Source organism: Chenopodium album, chromosome 21 (assembly GCF_948465745.1).
Source record: "Chenopodium album chromosome 21, dcCheAlbu1.1, whole genome shotgun sequence".
NCBI lineage: Eukaryota > Viridiplantae > Streptophyta > Magnoliopsida > Caryophyllales > Amaranthaceae > Chenopodium > Chenopodium album.
The window spans coordinates 35,751,554-35,756,870 of record NC_137854.1 but is presented as its reverse complement, the minus strand read 5'-3'; the positions used below and the strand labels follow the sequence as shown (position 1 = coordinate 35,756,870).

General features: G+C 32.4%; 1 long non-coding RNA gene across 1 annotated transcript; it reads left to right on the top strand.

The window, feature by feature from the left end:
* Nucleotides 1–1,996: 1,996 nt before the first annotated feature.
* LOC145601471 (uncharacterized) lies at nucleotides 1,997–4,941 on the top strand. The gene is made up of 2 exons (XR_014104404.1): nucleotides 1,997–2,613; nucleotides 2,721–4,941. It is a non-coding gene; the product is annotated as an uncharacterized LOC145601471 (long non-coding RNA).
* Nucleotides 4,942–5,317: the final 376 nt, after the last annotated feature.

Genomic DNA, 5,317 nt, shown 5'->3' with positions numbered 1-5,317 from the left:
CATTTCTACTGTGTTTTCTACAGCTAGTACGACATTAGGAAAATTCTTTGTTAAGTATTTCTTTTTGTGAGTGAATTAGTTTCAGCTTTCTGGTATGTGTGCTTATCCTTATCACGATCATTTATTTATTTACTTTTAAAATTTGTTGTATTGTGATTTTTTTTGCAACAAGCTTGTGGTGTGAAGTATTTGCCAGTTCTCATGGTCGGTGATGGTTGGTAAGGAGATGATTTAAGGTGTAGACTATAGAAGCAGTTTCTTAGCCTGCTAATGTCCTCGTGACTCTTAGTATGCTTCATGAACATGAATTACTCGTTTTCTAATGTTGATGAAGGTATGTGATAGTTTGTGGCTGACTAAAGAACTTTATCACTGATTATTTTGGTATGATTCATTTAATTGTTTGCTCGAGTCATTTTTTATTTTTATTTTTTTTGTATATTTTTAATTGCATAGCTCTATGTAGTTCAAGAGTTGATAGCTTGGAAGTGGAGAATTTTCTGGTTTGTTTTTCTTGTAGACACTGCACTATTTGGTAGAATTGATGGTTTGATACAGTTTACAAAAGCAGTCAGGTTTTGCTTGTGCTTTGATGGTTTTAAGATGTGTAGTATTTTGCATCTCAGAAGTGCCTGTCGTTTGCTTGTGATAACACAGATTGATTTCTACTCTTTCCAAGTGATGTGGTATTGGATTTATTTCTTGAATGCTAACATTGTTTTGACTTTTTTTTTGTTTATTTTTTTTTGTCTATTTCTAACTTCTGCATTCTGATGTGGTGATATGCGCTTATTGTCTCTCTTTGATTTTAACTTACGTGGTATTAGCTTGTATTGTGAAGCATTAGGTGTAAGTCAAGTGGTATAGTGCACTGCAGGTTTTAAGTGTTTTTCAGGTAGACTCCTCCTTTTGAAGGCGGTAGTGTTATTCGTGGTACACGATGTCTTTTGGCTTGCTCTAAATTTTTTTTTTTTTTCCTTTGGGGTGGGGGTGTGAATAATGTTATTGGTTTGGGGACCTCATGACATATTTGGTGATATATTTTTGTGATATATTTTTGTTTTATAACTTAATTCTATTTTTTGTTATGTGTTTCGTTTATAATTGGTTTGTTGTGAAGCATTTGGCTGTACTCAGTCGGTGATGGTTTATATAGGTATCCAAGTGTAGAGGTAGTTACTTTTCTTGATGCCTTTTCTTTACTACTTGACTCTTTGTATTCTACACAGATTTGCTTGGCTTACATCTTATTAGTGTTTTGTAAATGTCCAACTGAAGAATTTTATGATAATAAATTTTCCTGTTTACCCTTTTTTTGTATGTGTGTGCGTGTGTTAATAAATGCAGAGTTTTGTGGTTTGTTTCTATTGCAGATACTACACTTTTTGGTAGAATCTGATGGTGTTATACTTAAAAAGATTTTTATGATTGGTAATATTTCAATTTGGCTGTCTGCCTTTATTTTGTTTTGTTTTTAATTCTATTTTTTTAGTTTTAAATTTTATTATTGCATAGTTCCATGTAATTGTTGGAAGTGGAGAATTTTGTTGTTTGTTTATTCTTGCAGATTTACAGTCATAAGTTTTGGATTATCTTATTCCTTCTTCACATCTGTGGTAACCTGTATTCTTCCTATTAACAATTGTCTTACTATCGCAATCGCTCCTTAATGGCAGAAAAGAGTTTACAAATTTCTACTATCCATTTTTTAATTATTAATTATTTATATAATTTATCAATTATTAATTATTATTTACTATTTATTATTTACTATTTATTATTTATATAATTAATTTTATTGTTTATTGTTTATATAACTTATTAATTTATTATTTATTAATTTATTATTTATTATTTATTTATTATTTATTAATTTATTATTTATTATTTATTTATTATTAATTATTTATTAATTTATTATTAATTTATTATTTATTTATTATTTAATTATTTATTTATTATTTAATTATTTATTTATTATTTAATTATTATTTATTAATTTATTATTTATTAATTATTTATTAATTTATTTTTTATTTATTATCTATTATTTATTTTTCATTATTTATTATTTATTTATTTATTATTTATTCCTCATCCTTTGCTTCTTGATGTTGAATTATTGGTGTTCCGGTAGGTTTGCTCTTCTTGTAAGTTGCAGTTCAGGGCCATTGACTGAAACAATGGCAGCAAAAACTAATTACTTTGATTAGTACTCGTTCCCTTTGCAGGATGTTAGTTTACCTTCAATTCTTTTTAGTTTGAACCAAACCTGCTTTTAATTTTTTGTTTTATTCCTGGATAGGGAATTGGTGGATGAGCAATTTTGATGTAGCCAAAAATCCCCTTGTCGTTCTTTTGTAAGTAGGTTGGGTCTGCTGGAAGGAGTTGGAAATAGGTTCTTGGTATATTATATTGATCTATTGAGCTGTTTGATTAGGTTAGGTGGTTCTTTCATTTTGCTGTTCAACTTGTTTAGGTTAGGTGGTTCTTTCATTTTGCTGTTCACTTGTTGTGCTGCTTGTAGTCATAAATTTTTGCTGAGGCTTGCTTATCCTGCTGCTGCTTTCATGTTGGCCTTGCAGAGCTGTGTCTTGCTTCTATGATTATTGGGTAATTACAATGAATTATTGAGTTAATTTTGGATTCTGTAGTTTTTCAATGGGGGCTTTGATGTTGACTTTAGACTTCTTACTGACGTCATTGGAATTCTATTACAGCAATTTGTTGGCAGTGAAATGGTTGATATGGTTTTCCTTTTAGTTAATCACGTACATATCTCCAGCATGTGTAAGTTGGCAGTGGAATGGTGTTATGGTTTTCCTTTTAGTTAATCATGGACATATCTCCGGCATGTGTTGTAAGACTACATCTGTTAAAACACTTGCTTATGATTTTGATTTTTGACCTTGAAAGAAGTTGGCATCTTAATTTGAAGGCAAGCGAAGTATTGAATTTATGTGTATCATTGTCCTGGCTGTTTATACTGTGGCAGATTTCTGTGTTTCTATCTATTTAAAAGATTATCTTGTGATCGATTTTTTTGCAGGCAGTACTCTCGATTTGGATTGTGTTCTCTTAAATATAGCTAACTGCATGGGCCATATTCCTCTTTTGTCATCCCTTCTGTTTCAGGTTCTGGTGATTTTATATTTATGTTCTGTTCCTGTGACTCACCTCCTCACATTACATTGGATAACTGTGCTTAATATTATTTCTTTGAGGTTATGGAGTTCTCTTCCTGAATGTTTCCAAGCAGTTATGATTTAACTTTCACCTTTTCTTGTTTTTGCTGCTCAATCCTCTTCTGGTGCAACTACCTAGTGTACAATACTGTACTTTATTATTCATGCATTATGCTTCAGCATACTTGGCTTAATGCTGTAGCTTTGATGATCTGTGGTACTGACATTGGTTTGGCATTGCCTTGGGATTTTATGAAATTGAAGGTTGGAGTTCTTCTGAGCTCTATCATGAATGTATTCTTTGTTCCTGACAGTGTCAACTAGTTTGCAGTGCGCCATTATGTGTCAACATAGCCCCCTGTCATTTAAAAACGTAGTGAGTTTCTAATCCTTTACTTGGATTTGTTTCTCGCCAGCTTCTTTTGGTGTTACAGTGGCTGGAGTTCGCAATGGCATGCATCATTTTTTAGGTGCGTGCTTGTAGATTTTGGTTTCTTGTACTCGGGTTAATGGGTTTCGCCTAACGTTGTGCACTTTTGCTGATGACTTCTAATGAGCTTGCACATTTCGGGTTTATGTTGCCCTAGTGTTTGACTATTTGGTGTAACCCCTGGAAATTCACATTCGATGATGATATTTTTATGTTCAATTAATCTTACGGGCTTGGTGATAACAGGGTATTTTCTGTTGAATTGGGTTTAAATTTGTCGGGAAGTTTTAGGTGAAGGTGGATATCCTTAGGTTGTTGCAATCATGCATTTTTGGAAGATGTGTTGGATACATGTTAAGAATTTTGTCCATGAAAGGTTTATTTCTCTATTATTTTCAGTTGGGGGAAAGTAAAATGACTTGGGGTGTTGGTTTGTTTATTGCGGATATGAATCTGTGATATGAAGACTTTTACAGCTCGAAGGAGGAAAAGCACAGAGTTCTGCTTCTGATTTAATGTTGGGACTTCTGTCTGCTTTTCCTGTATTGTCTTCATTGTGCATGCTATTGATATAGTTACTTTTATCAGCTGTCTTAGTTACTTCTGCAGCAGTGTGTTTGTAGGCATGAAGTGCTGGCTTTTGCTTTTCTTTTGGAAGTTGATTTATGATTGTACAAGGGATATCTGCTGAAAAGGGAGGAGTTTTTGGTAAAATTTCTCTGAAGATCTAAATTTGTATGGGTGGCTTGTTTAATATGAAGTATGTATGCCTATGATGTTGCACTTTATGAAAATGGTGGATCTTGCGGTGGTCTTTTTTGGGATTGAGTTAATGGATCTGTATGCACTGTTACTATGTCATTGGTCTGCTATGAAGTCTGGGTTTGAGTTGACACCTGAAAGACAGTTGCTTTTCTCGTTACTTCATCGACTTTGCTAGGTGGATATGCATTTGCTAATGCTCGTTTGATGATGCTTCATGGATGTTGATTGTGGTTTAAGTGTTGTTGATTCGGTTTTTGTGCATTTCATCAAATTGTGCATCTGTCTTCCAGATTTTGTGTTGATCTTATGGGTTGTCGAACACTTGTTGCTAGCTTTAATAAGAATGGTGCATTTAACTCGTTAAAGAATATGTTTGTTTCCCCATCTGTTGTAGTTTTTTTTTTTTCCTTTAGCTGAGCAAGTAAATTCTTGGGCATGAAGCTAATACTTAGTATTGTATAGTTTTTCTATGTTTATATTTTTTGTAAAAAATATTAAGTTGTGGATTGTACTGTTTTGTGATATTGATAGTAAGATGTTTGCTGAAGATTTCTGTTATTATGCCTCACTTTTTTTTATTCCTTTTGGGTATCTTCATGTGTCTATATTTTGGATTTAGGTTAAAAAAAAAAACATTTTTAACTCCGCCAGTGAGATGCTCACTGCCAGTCCCAAGCCTGGATATAAAGGAGGAGGGTTGCAGTAGGCTTGTTTGTTTTTTAAGTTTTTTCTTTTCTTAATGTTGTGGTGTGATCTTTAACATGGCAGTTTTATTAGTGCCAACTTTCCTTCTCCTCATTCTTAATTTTCATTTGTTGTTTGATTTTGCAATGCTAAAAGTGACTTATTTATGTATTTTTGTTGATTGTCTGTAATTACAGTTGTTATTTTATTTTTATACTACCTCCGTTACATATTATTTGCAACGATTAGACAT